The sequence below is a fragment of the Protopterus annectens genome, chromosome 1.part1 (genome assembly GCF_019279795.1).
Source record: "Protopterus annectens isolate FY-2018-M chromosome 1.part1, PAN1.0, whole genome shotgun sequence".
Classification (NCBI taxonomy): domain Eukaryota; kingdom Metazoa; phylum Chordata; order Ceratodontiformes; family Protopteridae; genus Protopterus; species Protopterus annectens.
The window spans coordinates 1,132,924,569-1,132,949,848 of NC_056726.1; the positions used below are offsets into that span (position 1 = coordinate 1,132,924,569).

The window sequence follows — 25,280 nt, forward strand, 5'->3', positions numbered from 1 at the left end:
ACCTACCCATACTTAAAGTGTTGTAGCAAAAGGTGTGTATTTAATTTCTTATAATTCTGTTAACTGTAATTACTGCTATTTACTCAAAAAATACATTGTGCATTGGACTATTTTTTTTAAGCTTTTCTTCCCAGGTCTCCACTGAAAACGGGCTCCTAGCCCAGTCAAACTTTCCTGATTAACAAATATAATACATAAAATAAATAAATAAATAAATAAATTAATTAATTAATTAATTATGCCATCCACCATTCCCCAACCCCAACCCCTAACCCTTACATAAGTATTAGGCTAGATAGCCTTGTGAGTCATTTTAGGCCTGGCCAATTTCCGTCAAAGTGAGACTCAAACCTTGTAATGTAAACACCTTAACCTTTATGCCATCCCCCAACCCCCAATACCTTACCCTTAGGTAAGTATTAGACTAGATGGCCTTGTGAGTCATTTTAAGCCTGGACAATATCCCTCAAAAGGGAGACTTAAACCCTGTAATGTAAACACCTTAACCTTTATGCCATCCCCCAACCCCTAACCCTTAGGTAAGTATTAGGCTAGATGGCCTTCCGAGTCATTTTAAGCCTGACAAATTCCCTCAAATATGAGACTCAAACCCTGTAATATAAACACCGTAACCATTACGCCATCCTGCAACACCCAACCCCTTACTCTTAGGTAAGTATTAGGCTAGATGGCGTTGTGAGTCATTTTAAGCCTGGCCAATTTCTCTCAAAAGTAAGACTCAAACCCTGTAATGTAAATACCTTAACCATTATTTCACCTCCCAACCCCCAACCCCTAACCCTTAGGTAATTATTACGCTAGAAGGCATTGTGAGTCATGCTAAGCCTGGCCAATTTAACTCAAAAGTGAGACTTAAACCCTGTAATATAAACACCTTAATCATTATGCCATCCTCCAACCCCCAACCCCTAACCCTTAGGTAAGTATTAGGCTAGATGGCTTTGTAAGCCATTTTAAGCCTGGCCAATTTCCCTCAAAAGTGAGACTTAAAGCCTGTAATATAAACACCTTAACCATTATGCCATCCCCCAACCCCCAAGCCAAAACCCTTAGGTAAGTATTAGGCTAGATGGCCTTATGAGTCATTTTAAGCCTGGCCAGTTTCTTTCAAAACGGAGACTCAAACCCTGTAATGTAAACATCTTAACCATTATGGCATCCCCCATCCCCCGACACCTATCCCTTAGGTAAATATTAAGCTAAATGGCCTTGTGAGTCATTTTAAGCCTGGCCAGTTTCCCCTCAAAAGTGGGACTCAAACCCTGTTATGTAAACACCTTAACCATTATGCCAGTCCCCAACCTCCAACTCATAACCCTTAGTTAAGTATTAGGTTAGACGGCCTTGTGAGTCATTTTAAGCCTGGCCAATTTACGTCAACGTGAGAAACAAACCTTGTAATGTAAACACCTTAATTATGCCAACCTTCTAGTGCTGCTTTCATTCATCTCAGGATAACACTGGCAAAACCTACCTAACAGGTAAACTGCACACAGCAGCCGTCGGACCTTGATGGTATGTCAATCCTTGATTAGGCACATACACTCTTACATATCTGTACATACACATATCAACGGTGGCATCAACTGACTTGTCAACTTGTCTGTGATTTATGGTAGGTAACTTGAGACATTAGTATGAATGCAGAAGAAGCAAGGAACTACATGCATTCCACGCAGACGTCAGCCATTTTAAGAAGTGAAGTAGGAGTCCAACTACTATCAGGCACCAACACCTACCACCATACTTGAATGCTGCCTCCTGTGCTTCTAATTAGGATAAGTATGATTCACATCTGTATGAAGACCATTTAAAGGGTAACAGTTTAGTACTTACAGTCAATATAAACATTTAAGCTTCACAACAGTATGCTGGTATGCAACTGAAGGTGCAGCAACTGACATTACATGTTTGAGCATAATCTTTTCAGCCATGCAGAGAAATGTATCAATATGGTATGGATCTTCTCAATTTGTGACTGATGTCAACATTATCATCATAGCCTCCGGCCATACACTTGGAACAAAGAGAAAGCCCTGACAAGAACCATCTACATGGACTCTATAGACCTATACTGAGACAATTTAGATGAGAAAAATAATGCCTGAGCTACATTATGACAGTTGTTGTCCTAATTCAGTGCTAGTATTTGAGAGTGTATGAAAATGTTGTATGGCATGTTCTAGTTCTAAGATGGCTGCATTTACTAAGAGTACCTCTTATGGGATCCTTACTATCTAAGGAACTATGAATAAAGGCAGACTGTTTCTGTTGAATTTTATAAAAAAGAAAAAAACTTAATTTCACCTTCAGAATGCATAATAAACCCAGTTGCTGTTTTTTTCAAACCTTGTATTTCTTTGTTGTTTTATATACCTTGATAATGTGCTGGCTTAATTAATTTTAAGATACCCAACAAGGGACAGAATTTATACTCTAAAATAAAACCTTTCATGTGAACATACTAGGAATACTAGCAAAGTATGGTTGATAACTTAAAATATTTAACATCTCATTCTGAAGCACTTGATAACATCTGAAAGTCAGTATGAAGAAATAGCAGCTAGGTTCAGCACAAACATCACTGCCTGTGCCCCCCAAAAGCCCATTCAACATCCCCAATACTTGATCCGCACCTCACATCTCTGTAGATCAAGTGTTAAAGGCCCTATGCAAAGCAAAGAACACAGCTTACATGGGTCCTGATAGTATCCCAGGCTGTATTCTGCACCAACTCCAGCAAGAACTAGCTTCCCCATTGGGCACCCTATTCAACCACAGTCACAGGCTTCATTCCAGCAGAGCGGAGAACTGCCATTGTCATCTATTACACAAAGGTGGTGTTACTACTGACCCTGGAAACTATCAACCCATTAGCTTGACAAGTCTGATCTGTAAAGCCATGGAGCATATTATTATGGATCACATAAACAAGGACATAGGCAATCTCCAAGCACTTGACACCACCCAGTTCGGATTTGTCAAGGCAGATCTTGCCTGTTGAACCTGGTTGACTTCTTTGAGACTGTCACCATGGTCTTGGATGAAGGAAAATCAGTACATACAGTTTAGCTTGACTTGGCCAAGGCCTTTGACACAAATCCCTATCTCATCAGGTGGGTGGCCAACTGGCTCATCGATAGGACCCACAAGATCAAATCAGGAACCTCCACCTATGATAGCAGACCTTCCAATAGTGAAGTTCCCCAGGGATCTGTCCTGGGACCCCTACTGTTTGGCATCTACTTCTCAGAGGTCTAGGCAAAGACAAAAGGCCTGTGGCTGAACAGGTTTGTGGACAACTGTAACTTGGGTGATGTCATTGACTCCCCAAATGATATTGACATACTACAAGAGGGTCTCACAGCAGCAAATGACTGGTGCCAAAGTCATGGCCTTAAGTTAAACTCAAAACATGTATTATCATACCATTTGGCAAAAACACAGGCCCTACTGATTACCACGTCAGTGACAAACCCCTAAACACATAACCTGTGGGGAGAGAACTGGGTACACAAGATGACAACAATCTCACTTTTGACCATCATGTACCGGCAATGGTCAGAAAAGCCTTTTACTTGGTTCATGTCATAAGTAAAGGGATTGCATCTAGAAAAAAGGAGGTTATTACCTCTCTGTACTCCTCCCTCATTAGGCCAATAATTGAATACAACATCCCGTTTGGTATGTACCTCTCCAAACACCTGCAGCAGCTGGAAAGGCCACAGAAATACATCACAAAGAGAATCCATGACCTCCAACACCTGTCCTCTGCAGACAGGCTCAAAACACTATCAGTATACTTGGTATTGTACAGATTCCTCAGAGGAGATCTGTGTATCGCGTACAAGGCAGTCATGGAGGCAGTCACGGACCTGCCCTACTAGAGATACTACATATCCATAAGTCTAACTCCTCACACATTACCCACTCGAAAGATCTAAATCTAATATGTGACATTAACAAAACCTGCTGGAGAGACAGATTTGTCTCCCAGAGGCTGCCCTGCATCTGGAACAGACTTCCCATACATGTCAAACAGAGTACCTCACTGACCCTCTTCAAGCATAAGTGGATGGAAAACCACAAATTTGTCCTGGGGGTTCCACCTGTGTCCACCTGTGTCCCTCATTGACAGCGACAACAGGTGCTGACTGAGGTTTCTTTTTTGGGGATAAACTCTTGGCTAGGCTTGTAAGGACCCCATGGCCTTAGCCTAGTAAGCTCCTATGATCCTATGGAACATTGTAGAAAAATAGAAGTACAAGCAGAACATGTTATATAACTGACTCTACTCTGACTGAAAGAAACACAAGGATTCTTGAAAGGAACTTTAGGTTCAGTTTACACTAGAGAAAAATTAAGCTGTTTTGCATTTACTGGAGGACTAGAAAAGGTGGAGATAAGAACAATATACAACTATGTGGTTTCAAAAGAAATAAGTTACAGCTATTCTATTGTTTTAGTGATTGCTACAATGTAAAATTGCTAAAGGTCGGAAGACAAGAATACCAAGGGCTACTACTTCTAACACCTGAATTTGTGCCCCCTGAACCCATGCTAGCACTTGCTCCTGTGTCCACGCAGCTTCAGGAATTCAATGTTTGACATTGTTTGAACAAGTAGTCCTTTGCATTCTCATCTTGAGACTTTTGGTCACATTATTTAGTGATTTGACATTGTAGCAATCTGTAAAATGATAGTAAAACAGTTTTACATAGTAGTTCAATAGTTAATGTTTCTGCCTTGTCTCCTTGGTCTTAACTAGGTTTGTTTTTAAATTATCTGCTTCTAATTATAGCAAAACAATCCACTTTTGCTCTACTGAGGAGCTCAAAAAAAAAAAAGTTTCAAGACGTGCATCTACAAATAATGGGGTTTGGCTTTACTGGTCTGAATTTACACTTAAAGGCTTAATGTTGTGGGCTTTCAGGAATCAAGCAAGGGATGGGGGGGTGGCCTAATGGTTAAGGTGTTTGCCTTACAAACACAAGGTGCAGGGTTTGAGTCTCACAAGGGATAAATGGCTAGGCTTACAATGGCTCGCAAGGGCAGTTAGCTTAGTACTAACCTATGAACCTATGAACCTATAAGCAGCTGAAATATTGTTATGTCCTTAAGGTTCCATTTGTATATATCCCAAAAGCACTTACAACAGGAGGTTTAAGGAATTACATAGTGAAGTTTCTAGCTTGACTGACTTTTTATTTTATTTTATTACTAATGGTTTGTCTGCTTGACCTCCTTACCCTTTGGTTTGACTCTTTCTAGAAAACCTAGTGCTGCAGTAACTTTCTGCATGCGATAAGTGCTCATTAATCTCACATACTAAGTTTCCTTTCTTATGAGGAATTGTTTCAAGTGAAGAGACTTGTTCAGAACAGGAGTTTTTTTTTTTTTTGTCAAGTAGCACATGATACTACTATTAGTAGGATGAAAGGTGGGAGGTACAAAGAATAGACATTATTATCCTCTTTGCATTTTTGAATTAAAGTGTTTTCCCACCCTAATATTTAAAGTATGGAGTATTTGTCAGTCAGGATGTGGAGGAGGGGGTGATGTCAGGATCGGTCAGTGGTAGGGAGTGGTGAGGGAGCTAAGCAAGAAACCTATGAACTTATGAAATATTGGACATTGTGGAAAATGACTCTGGCACTTGAATTTTGAATAGAAAGGATTTTGTGGCTTTGCTAAGGTGAGGAGGTTCTATAGATTTGCTAAGCTACTGAGCTTCATCCTGGACACGCCCAGTGTTTTTTTTTTTCTATGAGGGTTGAGTTTGTCAATAGGGAGGGCGGGTTTGGCATAATAGATTTGGAATAATAGTTAATGTCTTCACCTCATAGACACAAGGTTTGATTCTGACATCAGGTTATTGGCTAGGCTTATAATCGCTCTTTTGGGCAAGTAGCCTAGTATTCACCTATGACAGGGTGGACCATCATGGATGTTTCAGAAACTGTGTTTCAGCCACATGGCTTCTGAATGCCCAGAAAAGTTTACTTTTTAAGTCTTTATGGCTGCACTCAAGCCAACAATGCCAAACCCAACTAGCTATGGACATGCATGTTTCAGCCTTTTTATTTGATCTCTTCGGAACAATATAGTTTGGCTATACTTCAGAAACACAGGGACTTTAAACCCAGCTGATGTCTATAAACATTTAGGTACCTGAAAAATATCCCAATTAACATCCAAACCAAAGGGTAAAAAGGTCACACAGACAAACTATTCACTAAAAAAACAGCAAGAAAAATTCAGTTAGCTCAGGTCAATAAAAGGCCAAGAGATGCATATCTACAGCTAGTAGGATTTGGCTTTATTGGCCTGAATGTAGTCATAAGGTATCACACAGTAAAAACTCTAGCTTGGCTGGATTTTTCTTGCAGGTTTTGATGAATAGTTTGTGTGTGTGACCTTTTTACCCTTTGGTTTTTTTTTTTTATGTGTAGAGACACACACACACACACACACACACACACACACACACACACACACACACACACACACACACACACACACACAAACACACACATCAAACCAAAGGGTAAAAAAGGTCAAACATTCAGTAAACACTGTAAGAAGTGTGATGTATTCAAATGTTCCCTTACAGACATACCATTGTTTCAGCTTCATGACTTCTAAGTACCTATCACATGTTGCATCTTTTGTCCTTTTTTTATATATACACGTATGCATATATACTCACTCACACACACACTCACACACACACACACACACACATATATATATATATATATATATATATATTCACATATATATATATATATATATATATATATATATATATATATATATATATACAGAAACTAGAAAATATCAATATGGGTTACATCATTCAAGCTTCCTGAAAGCAAATAGGTCAGTATGCATTATATAAATCAAGCTTCTGGAAGGCCAGCAGGTTTCATGTTTACAGAGAAGCCTACGGAAGCTCTCAACAATGTAAAATGTCCTAACTGAATCTTATCAATAACTGTTCTTATATTAAATGCTATTTATTAGTGCCTTCATCCAAGTTATAAAAGTTTGTTTTAATATCTAGTCCTATTTCTTAAGTTCTTCACTAGAATCTAATTACGAAGCAAAACCATAACTCTGCATAAGTATAAGCTATGTTAAATATTTAATTAGAATGCAATTAAAAGTTTGCTTTATGATTTTAGAACTGTTTTGACAGTTAAAAGCAAATGAACTCCATCTTGAAACTTGCTTGCATCATTAGTGTGTCACTGAACTAGCACCCAGTGATGCTTCAATGATGCAAAGTTTTAAATTAACTATCCATTCATTGTCTAAACTGATTGGACAGATGAGGACCAAAGAACTTACTTGCTGAGAAGTCCAAACCAAACTTTTCTGTCCCTACCAAGATTTTCCATCCCATCCTATGGGATTATCAGACATTCCTGGTCAAGCTGAGGGATATTATCTCTCCACCATATAAAGGGTCTGTTCTTGGGCCTCTTTCTATGGACCATGTCTGTGCAAGTCCAACAGGAGGTAAATAATACCTCTCAACCCAAAACAGCAGTTATTGTACTCAGACATTCCAACTGCTGAGATTCTCACTTTATCATCAGTGCAAAATTCAGCAACTCTGAAAAGAAACAAAATTTCCATGAACTGTGTGAGAAAAACTGTAATAAACTGAAAAATCATTGCTGTTCTTTCCAAAGAAAACTGCAAAAAACTGAACCCAGCTGTCCCTATATTTTAGGTGTGAGAGTTTTGTCAGGTCTATATTATATGTTAGAAGTCTGAAAACTTTGAATCTCATATGATCGACTCCATATGAACAAAGTTTTCAAACATCGAACATACAATATAAAAAAATAAAAATGAAAAACCCTACCTGAATGCTCTATGCAGGGAGGAGCAAGCCCCCCTGCATCCCCCACACACCCCCGCTACTTAAATATACCAACTCAGAGATCACACTACATTGAAGTGAAGGGAAATATTCCCTATGGCGACCTCCATTGAAACCTTTGATGTTTGAAAACTTTGCTCATATAATGTCAATCCTATGAGATTCGAAGTTTTCAAACTTCGAACTTGTAATATAGACCCCTTTTCTCATTATTCTCAGTAAAAAGTCAAATGCATTCATGTTGGACATAAGACCACAGGAATGTTTCCCTACTTTTTCAGAATTTTCATGGGTAGGATATCAAAGTACACCTATGTTCTGGGAATTATCTAGTTTAAAGACCTTTGATATTTGCAGAGAATGTTGTTGTCTTGCTCTCAAATGTCTGAGGTCTCCAACATACAGAGGAGTGTCTCAGTGCTGATTGTGAAATGGCTGGGTGAATGTTTATGGGAATCATTTCACTGCATGCTGCATACTAGAGAATGCATTTCACTGCATGCTGCATACTAGAGAATGCCTTTCACTGCATGCTGCATACTAGAGAATGCATTTCACTGCATGTTGCATACTAGAGAATGTATTTCACTGCATGTTGCATGCTGGATAATGCATTTCATTGCATGCTGCGTACTAGAGAATGCATTTCACTGCATGCTGCATACTAGAGAATGCATTTCACTGCATGTTGCATACTAGAGAATGTATTTCACTGCATGCTGCATACTAGAGAATGTATTTCACTGCATGCTGCATACTAGAGAATGTATTTCATTGTATGTTGCATACTAGAGAATGCATTTCACTGCATGCTGCATACTAGAGAATGCATTTCACTGCATGCTGCATACTAGAGAATGAACACTGCTTCTTTTCAAAAGTTATGTGATCTGAAGAGATGAGACAGTCCACTCCGGGGGCCATGGCTGAGAGTCTTGGCTTACTTCCTTGTGGATGTATTGTAGTTTGGTGGCTATATTTATGAGAATTATATACTTCTTACATTTATTATCAAGTAAATGTTACTAGTTTGATATGGTAATGCATCAGACAAACCTCAGTAATTGCTAAGATTTTTGGTGTCTCCAACAAAGAAAAGAGAGAAACAGTACAATCAGTACCATAATTAGCATAAACACTTACGGTTCTGGTCACTGCAGCATTTGGATCATCCACAGACATTGCAAGTGTTGTTTTCTGTTGAATATCTGGCATATTTGCAGCCCAGGATACAATTATTTATATGTGAAAAAAACATAATATTAGACACACATATGCACAGATATAAGCTTTTTTCTATCCAAAATGGTTAACCCCCCATCCCTATTTACTTACAGTGGATATAAAAAGTTTACACACCCCTGTTAAAATACCAGGTTTTTGTGATATAAAAAAGTGAAATCACAATAAATCATTTCAAAACTTTTCCCACCTTTAATGTGACCTATAACCTGTACAATTCAATTGAAAAACAAACAAATCTTTTAGGGGACAAAAAATATAAAAAATAAAAAATGTACAATATGCTGATTACATGTGTGCGCACCCTTAAACTAATACTTTGTTGTGTGTGCACTGCCTTATACTAATACTTTGTTGAAGCACCTTTTGATTTAATTACAGCATTCAGTCTTCTTGAGTACATACCTGCCATCAATTAAAGAGACTCTAATTAACCTCAAATAAAATTCAGCTGTCCTAGTAGGATTGTTCTGACATTTACTCAGTAGCCTGCTACAGCACAAGCCATGGTTTTCAGAGAGCTTACAAAGCATCAAAGGGATTTCATTGTTGAAGGTATCGGTCAGGAGAAGGGTACAAAAAATTTACACAGCATTGGATATACCATGGAACAGAGGGAAGACAGTCATCAAAAAGTGGAGAAAATATGGGATAACAGTGACGCTGAAAGGAACTTGATGTCCCTCCAAAACGGATGGAAAGACAAGACAAAAAGTGGTCAGGGAAGATGCCAAGAGACCTACATCAACACTGAAGGAGCTGCAGGAATTTCTGGCAAGTACTGGTTGTGTATTACATGTGAAAACAATCTCACATATTCTCCATATGTCTGGACTTCAGGAGTAGGGTTGCAAGACAGAAGCCTTTTCTTACAAAGAGAAACATCCAGGCCCAGCTGAAATTTGCAAAACAATACATTGTCTCCCAAAAGCATGTGGGAAAATGTATTATGGTCTGATGAGATCAAGGTTGTACTTTCTGGCCACAATTCCAAAAGGTATGTTTGATGCAAAAACAACACTTTGCATCAGCAAAAGAACACCATCCCCACAGTGAAGCATGGTGGTGGCAGTATAATGCTTTGGGATTGCTTTTCTTCAGCTGGAACTGGGGCTTTAGTTAAGGTGGAGGGAATTATAAACAGTTTCATATACCAGTCACTTTTGACCAAAAACCTTCAGGAGTCTGCTAGAAAGCTGAAGATGAAGAGGTATTTCACCTTTCAACACAAAAATGACCCCAAGCATACATACAAATCATCTAAAGAATGGCTTCAGCAGAAGAAAATTAAAGCTTTGGAATGACCCAGTCAGAGCCCAGACCTATATCCAATAGAAAAGCAGTGGGGTGACCTGAAAAGGGCTGTGCACAAGAGATGCCATCACAATCTGACAGATTTGGAGTGTTTTTGCAAAGAAGAGTGGACAAATATTGCCAAGTCAAGATGTGCCAAGCTGATAGACACCTATCCAAGAAGACTGAATGCTGTAATTAAATCAAAAGGTGCTCCAACAAAGTATTAGTTTAAGGTTGTGCACACACAACAAAGTTTTAGTTTAAGGGTGTGCACACATGCCACCAGTGTATTGTACTTTTCAATTTTTTTTATATTTTTCCCCTAACAGATTTGTTTGTTTTTCAGTTGAATTGTACAGGTTATAGGTCACATTAAAGGTGGAAAAAATTTTGACATCATTTATTGTGGTCTCGTTTTTTTATATCACAAAAACTTGACATTTTAACAGGGGTGTGTACACTTTTTATATCCACTGTAGATGACAGAATGATTGTAACAGCAGCAAGGCTGTTTTATTATCATCTTTCATGATACCATGGATGTCCATTCGGTACATTGCATTTTGCAGTATTTACAGAAATATATGAATGCTTTCCAACTGTCATTCTGATGTATTACAAACAATGCACATTGCATGCCAGGTATGAGGAGGACTTTTATCCTTAACATGTGAGGTCTTCAATGACATCCTGCAGTACAGTCTATCAAATTCCGTTAAGGCAGAATTCTTGTTATAAGTATAAACAATTAACAATTATTAATATCTCATGCTTCCTTATGTCCACACCAGTATGGTGTCATTTTTGTCCCTTCAGGCACCTGCGAGTTAAAAATAATCTAAAACAAAACCACTAAAAACAAAAATAACTATGTAACAAAAAAACAGAAGCTGGTAATAAAAAGAATGTCTTTATTTAGCATCCAATACAAAGCTTTTCTATCCCAGCAACTAGATGTTCACCACATTAGATGCTGCATTATATGCATGTACTGTTATGGTTATGAAAATGTAGCTTATGTTCCATTAGCCATTTGCAACAACTGACACACAGCAGAGTCACACCATCTCTATAGTTTTGTATAACCCATATTACAACTCCATGGCAGACAGAGGCACATAAAATTATATTTATTAAAATTTTGAAACACACAGGGCTAAGATTTTAAACTGAAATATGCCTGATAACTTTGGTTCCCGGATGATCTCAGCAAACGTACCCTTCGTACAGGGTCTTGTATAAATTTCAAACACCAAACGTTCTCTTTTGAGCCTCCATGTACACACTAAAGTTCAAAGTATAACATAATATTTGGATTTCAGAGGGATGGATATTCTGTTAATAAAATCCGTGCTAATACAAAGTTTAGTACTGCCTTAACCACCCTTAAATAAGCTATGCTACCACTCTGTTATACTAGCAAGGGTCATGGAAAACATGTAGTTAGATTGTCAGGGAGCAGTTACCTCACATTGTCAAACTGTATATCAATTTGTGATTTACAGCAATATTGCCTGGCTAAAAATTTCAGGCAAACTAAAAAGTAGGTCATGGTGATGTGACGCCAAAAGCTGACCTTGGTAATTCTCTAATGCATGGACAACAGGTACCGATCTACTTTCGGACAACCTCCCATATGGGAGTCATCTGTGGTGCAGGAAGGGAGTGAGACCATAGCCTCCCATCTCTGAGTTGTCTGTGGTATGGGAGGGAGTGGGAAGATCAGATACAGTAGAAGAATAGGGGTGGTTCCAGTTGCTTGGCTAACAGGCAGTTGTCTGGTGGTGAAAAAGTTTCAGTAAGAAAAAGAAAAAAAATTCTTCCATCTCATACAGTAAATATACTTTCACTACCCCAGCAGCTATGTGCTGAGAACAGTAGAGTAGATAATTGTCGGGTGAAGAGGGCAGGTGCTCAGGGGTGAAAAATAATGGAGGGGTGTGATCGGCAGATGCTGATGGGTTTTTAGTGCAGTGCAGTGCATTATGGGAGAGAAATTACTCTGTTAGTGCTTAATGTGTGGCATAAACTGTATATTGCAGCAAGCAATAAATGACTTTTAAAAGGAAAAACTTTTTTTTTAATCTAAAGTGTTTTAGTGCTCCCTGATATGGCATAAACTGTAGCAAACAGTTTGCTACAGTTTAAAAGGAATAAAGAGCTTTTTTAAAAAAAAAAATAAAACTGAAGCATTTAGCTGAATACTCTGACATTTTTTCCTTCAACGTAAGAGTTGGACGGGGGGCAGATCAGGAGATGGCATCAGTTAGCTTTGGCTGAGAACCATTTGCCAAACAGTGCAGAATTAATTACATCACTTTTGACATATTGACATACTGGGAACATAAAGTAAAGGCAGTTTTCAAATGAAAACTGTTATAAAGACATGCATCTAGAGCATTTTACCCCGGGGCCTCCTCTGAAAATTGGCTTTGTTCCAAGTTGGACTTTCCTGATTAACAAATGTTAAATAAATAAATAAAATAAAAATACAATAAATATTTATTACTATTGTAATAGGCATCGCGACACAGCAGCACACCAGGGCACATGCCCCAGCTATGAGATACTATGAGGGTTGGGAGGGTGGCCTAATGGTTAAGGTGTTTTCCTTACAAACACAAGGTGCAGGGTTTGAGTCTCACAAGGGATAATTGGCTAGGCTTACAATGGCCCGCAAGGGCAGTTAGCTTAGTACTAATCTATGAATCTATGAATCTATGCCCAGTAAAAAAAAAGATTGAATATATTTTTAATTTTCTGATCAAAGTATGCAGCCTAAGTGCTAGTGGTTGGTTGCTCTTAAGAACTGCTCAGGGCGATTTCTCATTTTAGACTCTCTAATTACTTATCAATATTGACTAGAGCCTGCCAGCATGCTTTGGTCTAACCACTTATGATAATTTGCTAAGGGCAAGTGAAAGTGCTTTCCCAGTAAGAGCTAGTCAATTAGTCATATGACTAGCGACTGCTGGGAAATTTAGATCTCTACTGAGCATTTTTTCTTTGCCAGATAAGCACATGCTTCTTACATATCACATTAAACACAGTCTGGAAGGCACCTATCTGAAACTGTGGACAGGGGTAAAAGTATAACAAAATATTTTACAGTGAAGTGTGTGCATGATGGGGTCACTGTACACCTCTCAAAGTTTTTCTTCAAAAATTCTGGGAAGATACAAAAAGAATGGATGAACAAAATCAGGTGCAATTTGCAAATATTACTCTAATTCACTTAAAAGTTTATAGAAAACATTTTTTTCCTGAACATGAAGTTTGACTTGTTCTCTGCCTGATTATTGCTGATCTCCGTCTGCATTTGATTTTGGATTGAAGTTATTCATTTAGGGTTTGGTTACTTCTATTTTTTTTAATATTTTTTCTTATATTGCATAATGTTTTCTTTTGGAGTTTTAAGAGGTCTTGGCCAGGATCGGTCAGAAGAGTTAGAAAACAATTCTTTGCAGACAGTGAATAACATCCAGCTAATCAGTGGGAGGAGCTGAGAAGCAGCATTCCTAATTCATCTGGAAATATTTACAATCATAGGTACATAGGTTCATACTAGGCTATCTGCCCTAGGGCATTTATAAGCCTAGCCAGAGTGTGTTTGGCTTTCGCCACCCATTTTAAATTTATTTTGCTATGCCTTTTTTTGAGGTTAGTATACTGTGCCTCTGTCTAACAGTGACACAGAAGTGATACCCGGAGTAAATCTACGATCTCACATCCACTCATCAAGATTCCTCTTGAAGAGAGTCAATGAGGGACTCTGCCTAACCTGGACTGGGATTTTATTCCAGAGTGAAGGGAACCTCTGGGTTATGAATCTGTCCCTCCAGCATGTCCTATTTATTTCAGTGCTGAGGTTCAAGTCTCTCGAGCGCATAGCTCGAGGGGATTTGGATTTTCTGAGGTGCAGCATGTCCATTAATTCCGGGTTGGACATGGCTTTATACGTCAGGCACAGATGGCCTCTGAGCAGGCGGTATGCCACTGAGTAGAGCTGGAGTTTCTTTAACCGGGTAGCATATGGCATCTGTTTGAGCCCTTTGATCCTCTTGGTGAGGTACTTTTGAGGTCTTTCCAGTTGCTGCAGGTGTCTGGTAAGGTACATCCCAAAAGGGGCATTGTACTCAATTATGGGCCTGATGAGGGATGAGTAAAGAGGCACGATGACCTCCCCTGATCTAGATGTGAATCCCTTCATGATTAGGTGGACTATATAAAATGTTTTTCTAACCACTTTGGCCATGTGGTTGTCAAATGAGAGGATTGCTATCAACTTGGGTCCCCAGGTCCCTAATGACTTCTTCTGTACTTAATGGATTACCACCTATGTGGTAATTTGTGGGCACTTTGTTTTTGCCAAAGGGGATGACTATACACTTTTTGGCATTTAGCTTGAGGCCATGGCTCTGGCACCAGTTGTCTGTTTCTATGAGGCCCTTTAGGATGATGCTTGTGTCGGGTGGAGAGTTGATTATGGCACCCAGTTTTCAGTCATCTGCGAACTTGGTCAGCCACAGTCCTTCCGTGTTGGCCTGTACCGCTGAGAAATATATACCGAACAAGAGAGGTCCCAGGACTGAGCCTTGTGGGACGCCACTTGTAACTGGTTTGGAGTCTGACATGGCTCCAGCAATTCTAACCATGTGGGTTCTGTTCTTGAGCCAGTTTGCAACCCATCTAGTGACATAGGGGTTTATATTTAAGCTGGTGAGCTTATCTATAATGCCCGAGTGGGGTATTGTATCGAAGGCTTTTGCGAGGTCTAGGTAGGCTGTGTGGACCACCTTCCCCTCGTCAATGGCCTTGGTGACTGTTTCAAAGAAATCGTCCAGGTTTAAGAGGCAGGATCTGCCCTTAACAAAGCCAAACTGGGTAGGATCCAGTATCTGTAGGTCCCCAATATCTTTATTTATGAGGTCCATGATGATCCTTTCCATAGCTTTGCAGACCAAGCTAGTCAGGCTTATGGGGCGATAGTTTCCAGGATCCGTTGAGGCACCACCTTTGTGGAGAGGGACCACTGTTGCTGTACGCCACTCTTTGGGTACATATCCTGTAGTAAGGCTAAGATTGAACAGTAGTTTTATGTTTGGGTTTAGCATTTCTTGGAGTTCATGTAGGACGCAGCCCGGGACACCATCTGGTCCCATTGATGCTGTGTTTTTTGCTTTGGAGAGGCGGCTCTTACCTGAGCATCTGAGATGTCAGGGGGGCAGCACTCTGTTGGGATAGATATTTGCCCTTTTGGTGGGGGAGAAGTTTGCACTGAACCTGTCAGCTAGGATGTTGGCAATGTCTGTGGGCTCAGTGTATTTTTTGTCATTTTGGACTAATTCTGAGCATATCTGGGAATTCCCACCCAGGTTCCTAACAAAACTAAAGAAAGCCTTGTAATTATCCTTAGTGTCCTGTGCAATTTTTCTCTCAAAGCTGGCCTTAGACGATTTTATGAGTGCCCGTAGTTTTTTGCTAATACTGATCAGAGATGCCCTCCCTTTTTGGGATTTTGCTCTATCATGTAGTTGCTTCCTCCTTCTATTGTATAGTTTGTTTATGGCTGGGGTCCACCAGACAGGACGTCTGCCTTTGGAGGATTGGGTCTTGGTTTTATTTGGAATTGCATGATCCATGCATTCCTGAAGGTGTTCATAGAATGTGTTTATAAAGGATTCTGCGGACTGGGCCGTATTTTCCACAGGCCCGGGGGCTTTGAAGGATTTCACCTTGGTTTTGAGGCGTGTGAAATTTGCTTTAGAGAAGTTTTTCACTGTGGTTTTCTGGGCAGGGGATGGGGTCAGGATGTGCATATCCAGTGAGATTAGTTTATGGTCTGATCTTACCAGTGAGGGATACACTTCTGGTCTGGAGCATAGTGTCCCCATGTTGGTGGTGATCAGGTCCAGTATGTTTTCCCCTCTTGTGGGAGTGGTAACAAGTTGTTCCATAGCATTTGAGTTTATAAATTCTAGGAACCTTTGGGCTAGGGTGTTGGAGCTAGAGTATTTAGCTGTAGTGCTTGATTGACTTGCTTTTCTCTGTCTGATTTTTGCTGATCTCTATCTGCATTTGATTTTTCCCATTAACCTGCCCTACTGCTGTCGTACTTTTAAACTTGGTGGCTTTTAGGGTTGCCACCTTTTCAAATGCACAAAGTGGGACTTTTTTGCAGAAATGTGAGATTTTGCAGGACAAAACTTACCCATGGCCAGTCCAAAGGACAGAACTTCACTCTTTTGCCAAAATAAAAGCCAAAATAAAAGCTTATTTTATAGCATTTGAGTGGCTTATGCTATTTCCTATAATATTTATTTATTTTATTTATTTATTTTACATTTGTTAACCGGGCTAGTCCAACTGGATACATGTCCATTTTCAGTGGAGGCCCGAGGAGAAAAGCTCCGCTATCTAATACATGGTAAAAAATATAAACACAATATATAAGTTATTACAAGCACAATAAGCATATTACACAATACATGGGGTATTTCAAGCACAAAAAAATACTTAAGACATTAAACCGCAATATGAGAAAGTAAGGTAATAGGAGATATAGCTGATACAGAAATACTGGAATGTGTAGTATGATACAGCCGAGATTAAGGAGTTTGTTTAAAAGTTTTCAATAGTATGTAGAGAAGAGTATAGTTGATAGATAAGTGACAAGAAAGTTAGTAATAGAATGTAGATAAGAGTATAGTTGATAGATAAGAGTCAGCATGAACACTGAAAAAGAAAGAAAAATCTACCTGAGAGAAGTGTAAGGATGCAGTTTGTGTGAGGAGTTGCAAAGATCAGCTCGGGTTGTTGCATGAGCATAGCCAGTGATTGGTTAGATAGTGTTTTAGTTTAGTTTTAAACAGTGTGATGGATGTTTGGGATATTAGGTCAGGGGGAAGTTGATTCCATATCTTACCAACTGAGTTAGAAAATATAGATTCACCAGCTGTGTTCTTTGATAGAGAAGTTTGAATCAGCGTTTTGTTAGATGAGCGAAGGTTTTTTAGGTTGTTGTAGGGTTTTATAAGGGTGGAGAGCATAGGTGTATTTTCAGGGTGGTGAAGGGCTTTTTGGGCTATGGAGAGCTGATAGTATTTAATTAGGTGGGGTAGTTCTAGCCATCCTAGGTGGCGGAGATTCTGGCAGTGATGTGTTTTATATGGGGAGGCAGTGGCAAATCTGGCAATGTTATTATAGGCTGCTGTAAGCTTATTGGTATTGTATTTAGAAAGGTTAGTATATATTGGGGAAGCATATAGGAGTGTCGATATGAGATGGGTTCTAGCTATGGTAGTTCTTGCTTCAGGAGTTAGAAATGGTTTGATTCTGTAGAGAGAACTTAATTTTCTATTAGTTGCTTTTATGATTGAGTTGATATGAAAGTCAAATTTAAGTAGGTTGTCGATAGTTATGCCAAGAAGTTTGGCTGTTTGGTCAGGAGAGATAAGGGTGCCATTGTTAGAGGTGAGAGAGAAGTTGATAGAGGGGGATTGGTGTGTGGGTAGGAAGAGGAGAAGTTTAGTTTTCTTAGGATTTAGGAGGAGACAGTGATTAGAGAACCATTGCTCTAAGGTGGTGAAAGTATTTTGGGTAAGTGAGTGTAGGCCAGTTTGGGTGGTGGCTGAGCAAATGATGGTGGTATCGTCAGCGTATTGGATACAAGTAGTTAGAGGGGTGACAAGATGTAGGTCATTGATAAAGATGGAAAATAGATGAGGACCCAAGATGGAGCCCTGAGGGACTCCCAGAGTGGTGGGCAGAAGTTCGGAGAGATTAGTATTCCATAACACTGCTTGTTTCGGATTTTGAAGATAGGAGGAAAACCAGTTTAAGGCAACGCTGTCAAGAGAAAGAGATTTTAAGCGATGTAGGAGTAGTTGGTGGTTCACCATATCAAAGGCTTTTGACAGGTCAACAAAAAATGCTGATGAGAGTAGGTTATTATTTCGGTTTGTATTAATGGAGTCAATAAAGGATAATAAGGCTGTGGTGGTGCTATGGTAGGGACGAAATCCATGTTGGCAGTTTGCGAGGAGGTTATTGTTTAGGAGGTGACTAAGTAATTGTTTGTGGATACATTTCTCCATTATTTTAGCAAGAGGAGATAGCAGTGCTATGGGGCGGTAGTTGGAATATTCAAAAGAATCACCCCTTTGAAGAGAGGGATGATGTGGGAGATTTTCCAGAGTGAAGGTATTGTACTTTCTTTTATGGTTCTATTGATGAGTATAGAGATCGGGTAGGCAATAGCTTTAGCTCCTAGCTGGAGATATTCAGCTGGTATTTTGTCGGCTGAGGGTGTAGAAGGTTTCAGTTTTTGAAGTAGGTTTAGAATATGGGAGGTGGGTATGGGTTGCAGTTGGAATGGTGGTAGGTTACAGTTTGGGTTTCCTAGTAGATCAGGGTCAGGGCTTTGTTGGTTGGCTAGTTTAAGTATTGTAGAGGTAAAGAAGTTGTTAAATTCATTTTCTGTTTGTAGGGGAGAGTCAGGGCTGGAGCCTAGAGGATTGGGAGTTTCAACTTTGCCAGGGGATAATAGTGTGTTAATAGATCTCCAGAATTTTTGTGGTTGGTGTTGGGAGGATTGCTGTAACTGGGTATAGAAGTTTTTTTTATCTTGTATGATAGCTAATTTAGTCCTGTTTCTTACTTGTTTGAAGTTAAGGTGATCAAAGGAGTCTTTAGTGGCTCGCCATTTAGTCCAGGCTTTGTTCCTAGTAAGGATAAGTTTTTTTGTATTGCTTGTAAGCCATTGTGCTGTCTTAGATTTTATGCGTATAGAGCGCATGGGGGCATGATGATCTAGAATAGTGAGAAAGGTATGATTAAAATGGTTGACAGCGTCATCTATTGGGAGGGTTTGTAAAGGTAACCAGTTAACTAGGCTAAGTTCATATTGAAATTGATGGGGATTGAAATTTTTTTTGCTGCGAGATAAGCGGATAAGGGGAGGTATTGATAGTTGTATTTTATGCCTAATAATGTAAGTTAGAGAGTGGTCACTAAGGTCATCTGGGAGGGTTCCTGTAGAATACTTTTGTTGGGGCTATTAGTTAAGATCCAATCTAGTATGGTCTCTTTATTATTGCTTTTATTTGTTCTAGTTGTTGAATTAATGGTTTGATGGAATCCATGGAGGTTGATGTAGGTAGATGGATTAAGTTGTTTGCATACGTTCCAATCGATATTAAAGTCACCTAATAATATAGTTTCTTGAGGGAGATTGATCGAGAACCAGTTAAGTAGGTTCTCTAATATAGGGGGATTGTTACCTGGGGGAAGATAAGCGCAGATAATATTAATGGTTTTGTGTGGATTGAGGGAGAATTTGGAGATAATAATTTCAGTATTAGTGTCAATTGGAGGGGTATGAATTGCTTTACATACTTCAAGTCCAGTTTTGTATAGTATAGCTACTCCACCACCTTTTTTATTGGGGCGGTCATGTCTTAGAATGTTATAGCCCGGGGGGATAATTTCATTGTCTTTTATAGTGGGTTTGAGCCAGGTTTCGGTAAGGCAGAGAATGTCAAATTGTTGAACTTCTAGTAGGGCATGAAGAGCAGTAACTTTATTACAAATGCTACGGATATTAAGATGAGCTATATATAGAGATCTGGGAGGGTTAGGATGTGGTTTAGACATATTTTTCATATGTTGGGTGATAGGGGGAAGTAGTAAGGTGTCTGGGCCTGGGTTAGGGTGTATATCTCCGTCTATTAATGACAGAACTTGTGTAAGGTAAGTTAATTGTGAGGGCTTGAAGCAGTGGATGTGTTTTGAGAGTGTATGAAGAAGGTATTTGATGTGTGAGAGACGATGGTATTTAGGTTCCAGATATGAGTTGTTGTATATGGGACTGAGATATGTAGTAAGTGTTGATGGGGGGGTAGTTAGGGTGTGTTTATGTGGGATGCTAACATTAGGACTGAGTCGCTGTTCGTAGTTGGTTATGATGTAGGTAGAGGATAGAGAAGTTAGCAGAGTTATTAGTAGGAGAGGGAGGTATGTGTGGGACATTGTTACGTTGAGTTAAAGACACTATATAGTAGAAATATATTCAGAGAGGTAATGGGTGGGTATGGGGGTGGATTGTTGTGGATTGGGTGGAGAGAGGAAGTTCTGATTGGTGAAGAATGTGTAGGGTGTGGCTATGTGGGAATAAATGTAGAGGTCCCAGGGGCGGGTGGGATTAGGGGGCAGGGAGGGGAGCGGAGTGAGCCCGCAGGGCGAATGGAGTGGGATGAGCCAAAAGAGTAGAAGAGAGCTGAGAGGAGACAATCAGCCAGGTAGGAAAACAGCAGGTAAGTGAATGCTGTTAGTAGGACTAGTAAGATGTAATAGAGTATAGTATAAGCAGATGCACAGTACACAGATCCCAAAGGGAGGTAGTTAGGCCAGTGGAAGGAAAATTCCCTAGCAGGGCAACTTAGAGGACAAGGAGAACTAGTGAAGAAAGACAAAAGAAGTAGGTAGGCTGTTGTATTTCCTGGTAGGGGAGCTTACTGAACACCTAGTCGGCCTCTGGGAAATTATCTAGTACAGAGGTTTAGCAGCCTAAATACATACTTTCACAACCTTCTGGGAAGGGATTAATTCTATTCTTGTACAAGGGTTGAAGCAGCCTGAGTTTGTTGGAAAAAGTTTTGGGTGTAGGTATTCAGGCCAGGCAGAGCCACAGAGGGTACTGTTGATAAAAGCTGGAGAAGATAAGACAAGCAGAAAAAGAAATTACACTAAGTAAGTAGTATAGTAGCACAATGACATTCAGTAACTATATACTGTTAGGCAGGAGGTAAAAAACACACAACTTCTCAAGCAATAAACTATGCATTAATTTACATAAACAAATTAAAAGCAGTGTTATCTAAGAATATATGTATATATGTATGTGTATGTGTATGTATGTGTAATATATATATGTATGTGTTTCAGATACAAAATAACTGTTTTTTGCAACTATTAAAGAAAACTTAAGAAATATATTTTATCTTAAAATCTCAGGACATTTGCCATTTTTTAGGTTTTTTCTCAGGACACAACTGCCCGAAGTGGGACTGTCCCTCGCAAAGAGGGACAGCTGATAGCCCTAGTGGCTTTTGAGTTGCCCATTCCTACTGTAAATCTAACTTTGGACACTCCTCCCAATCCTCTTTCATCATCTCATTCTACTGATGACTAAGAGATCAATGGGAAGGCCCTCCCCTTTAGTATTTTAAACTTGAATTATCATCTGTTACCTCCCTTCCCACTTACCCTCCCTAAAAATGCTCTTTATTTAGCTGATATTATTGTATTTCTGCTTCTTCCTACTTTGTTACTTTATTTTGCTTTTTGCTGCATGCTCTTAAAGTGTTCAGCTGCATTTACTCTGCTGTATTTATTACTGCTTGTTAGCAGCCTGATTAAATTGTAACTGTTATTCTAAGCATCTTACTTTTGATTTAATCACTTGGGCTTCAAGCTAGTTATCTTACATAAAGAAGATTTGTGTTCTACACTCTTGTGGGAGGAGAGGATAGTCTACACTCTTCTGAGCTAGAAATTGCTGGTGAAGCCTTATTGTGCCTGTTATTCTAAAAATGTCTTAGTTCTGACTTAAGCATTTGGGTCCAGGCCAATTATTTTACATTAAGAAGGTTTGTGGTCTACAATCCTGTGGGAGGAGAAGGTAGCATCTGCCCTTCTGAGCTGGAAATTGCTGGAAAAAGTTTATTGAGCCTGTTTTTCTCAAAGTGTCTTGGTTATGGTTTAAGTACTTGAGCCCAAGCCAGTTATTTTAAATTAGGAAGATTTGTGGTCTAGAGTCTTATGGCAAGAGAGGACAGCCTACATCCTTATGAGCTGGGAATTGTTGGTGAAGGCTTATTGTGGCTGTTATTCCAAATGTCCTTGTTCTGATTTAAGTACTTGGGCTTTAAACCAGTTATTGTGCATTAAGAAGATATGTGATCTACACTCCTGGGGCAGGAGAAAATAGCCTACACCCTCCTGAGCTGGGACTTGCTCCTGAAGGCTTATTGTGGCTGTTATTCTAAAAAGTGTCTTAGTTCTGGTTTAAGCACTTGAGCTCCAAACCAGTTGTTTTACATCAGGAAGGTTTGTGGTCTACACTCGTGCAGCAGAAAAGGATAACCTATGCCCTTCTTACTTGGGAATTGCTCTTTGAAGGCTTACTATATTACTTAATCTAAAAATGTCCTAGTTCTGGTTTAAGTCTTTGAGTTCCAAGCCAGTTATTTTACATTAAGAAAGTTTGCTGTCTAAACTCTTGTAGGAAGAGAGGGTAGCCTCCACCCTTCTGAGCTGGGAATTGCCGGTGAATGCTTATTATGCCTTTTATTCTGTGTCCTTGTTGTGATTTAAGCACTTGGGCTCCAAACCAGTTATTTTAAATTAGGAAGGTTTGTGGTCTACACTCTTGTGGCATTACTGCATAACTTCTAGACCATCTAGTTGGTTCATACCTGAGTGTTGCTCATCAAGTTGCTTGTCTTACTGACTTGTTCAATATTTAAGTTTTTCTCATTCATCCCTAATAGATCAGTAGTCACAGATATACACTTCAGAGCTATCTATGTGTTCAGTTTGATAGAGGTGGGTATTCTGAAGCATTGTAGCAGTTAACTAATGTACACTGACAACCTACTTATTCTTACTACAACCGATACAGTATGTGAGAGGTATAAATACACTAACACCGGGGAAAACTCTCTCATACAACCAAAACTAATCTTATAGAGGTTGTTAGTGGCACTTGCACCACACCTACTGCACAGGGTAAAGACCCTACAAATAAAACTACTTATGCTGAGGCACTTAGCGGTAACCCTTCTAAACCACAAATACCTTTTGCACAGTACAGTGAAAGAAAGGGTCCTCTGCCATCACATAAATAATCCATTAAAACACCACCCAGGGCAACACATAGTAACACTGTATCCAATCCCTTCACTGCTAAGACCTTATGGTAAACCAGCACATGGCAACATTTCTGGGTCTTTGGTGATTCTGTGGTGAGGCACACCAATGTCCCCCTCAGCAGGCTGAGTAAGGAGACAGTCATGGTTAGCTGTTGTTCCAAGTCTAGGATCTTTCAAGTCACACAGGTGCTCAGGTCACTGAAACAAAGATACCAGTATGACTCTCTCATAGTCCATGTGAGTGTTAATGACCTGAGACATAGCTCCCTTGACTATATGAAGTGAGATATGATTGAGCTCACTAATTATGTCTATCAGGCAGTATTGAGCCTAGCACTTGAGCAGCATACTACCTCCTCCAAGGATGATGCCATGCTAACTCCAGAAAATGATTGATTTTAACAATTGGCTTAGCTTTTGGTGCCAATCTGGGGTGGGTGGGGGTAAAATATTTGACGGCTTGGGAGGAGATGGCTGACAGACCAAGCTGCTTTGCCAGGGATGGTCTGCAATTATCCTTCCAGGCTTCCTGATATTGGCAAGGACATTTTCCTCCTCCATAGTACCTTTTTAGGCAATGTCAAACTGATAAACCTACTGATTTAACTGAGCCTGTGAAGGAATATCTGAAAGTGGTACTGCTCAATGCTAGAAGTCTTAACAGGAACCTCCACTCCTCACAAGCCTTTCACTCCCTGGAGATTGTGGACATCTGTGTAGTAATGGAAACATGGTTTAAAGTCACTGAGAGTAGACCAGCAGCACAAAGTTATAATTCCTTTCACACCTTTAGACCAGATATTGTATAGAAGGGAACTAAAGGTGGAGGAGTCTCAGTCTATATTTAAAACAATCTCACATTGAGACTAATTAAAGTCTATGATGAACTTGAACTCTGACTGGAGCCTTCAGTCAGGTTTTGTGCCCAAGGAATGGAAGATGGCTATAGGCATTCCCCTGCACAGAGAAGTCCAACCACTGACCTGGGGTAACTACAGGCCCATAAGTCTTACCGGTTTCATATGTAAGACCATGGAAAAAATCATCATGGATATGATAAATAAAGACACAGGTAAACTGCACATTCTGTAACTATCAGAGTTCTGCTTTGTTAAGGAAGGTCATATCTATTAAATTTAATGGACTTTTTTGAGAGGGTCACCAAAGCATTGGATGACAGTAAGAATGTGCACACAGCTTACCTCAACCTGGCCAGGGCTTTTAATACAATATTCCATTCAAGCAATATATACAAGCTCACTAATTCATATATAAATCCTTTTATCAATTGCTGGATATCCAACTGGCTCATTGATACGATCCAGGAGGTCAAAATAGGTGAGGCCAACAACTCCAAGAGGCCAGTCACTACTGGAGTCCCCCATAGCTTGGTATTGGCCCGCTCTTTTTTGGCATCTATTTCTCTGAAATGGAATCAAATGCTGAAGGTTTATGGCTGACTAAGTTTGCAGATGATTGCAAGCTTGGGGTTATCATCATGATTCAAGGCCTATCTCTGGCAAAGAAATGGTGCCAAAGCCATGGTCTTAATCTCAATGCTAATAAATGCATAATTGTATCCTGTGGGATGTCAATCATCCTGGCTAATTATCATGTTGATAATACACCCCTAAGAGTTGACCTAGAGGTCATGGATCTGGGTGCAGACATAGACAGTAACCTTACCTTCAACCACAACAAGGCAAATCTGGTGAGGAAATCCTTTTATGTTGCACAACTTACAAGTTATTAATGCCTGGCCCTCACTGTTTTTTTTGGATACAGGACATCATTATTCTTTTGGGAAAATGTGGCTAGGCTTAGAAAGACGCCTTCCCACAGGGTGTTAGCCTAGTAACATTCTATGAATCTGTGAATCTATACAAAGTATAAAA

The 25,280-nt window shown here is 39.6% G+C and overlaps 1 long non-coding RNA gene across 1 annotated transcript in view; it reads right to left on the reverse strand.

Annotated features, from left to right (window-relative positions):
• The window catches only part of LOC122813652, a 55,923-nt gene extending 46,689 nt beyond the window's left edge, over positions 1–9,234 (reverse strand). The window contains exon 1 of the long non-coding RNA XR_006366718.1: positions 9,059–9,234. This is a non-coding gene — a long non-coding RNA (uncharacterized LOC122813652). The remainder of the gene's footprint in view (positions 1–9,058) is intronic.
• Between the last annotated feature and the right edge of the window lie 16,046 nt (positions 9,235–25,280).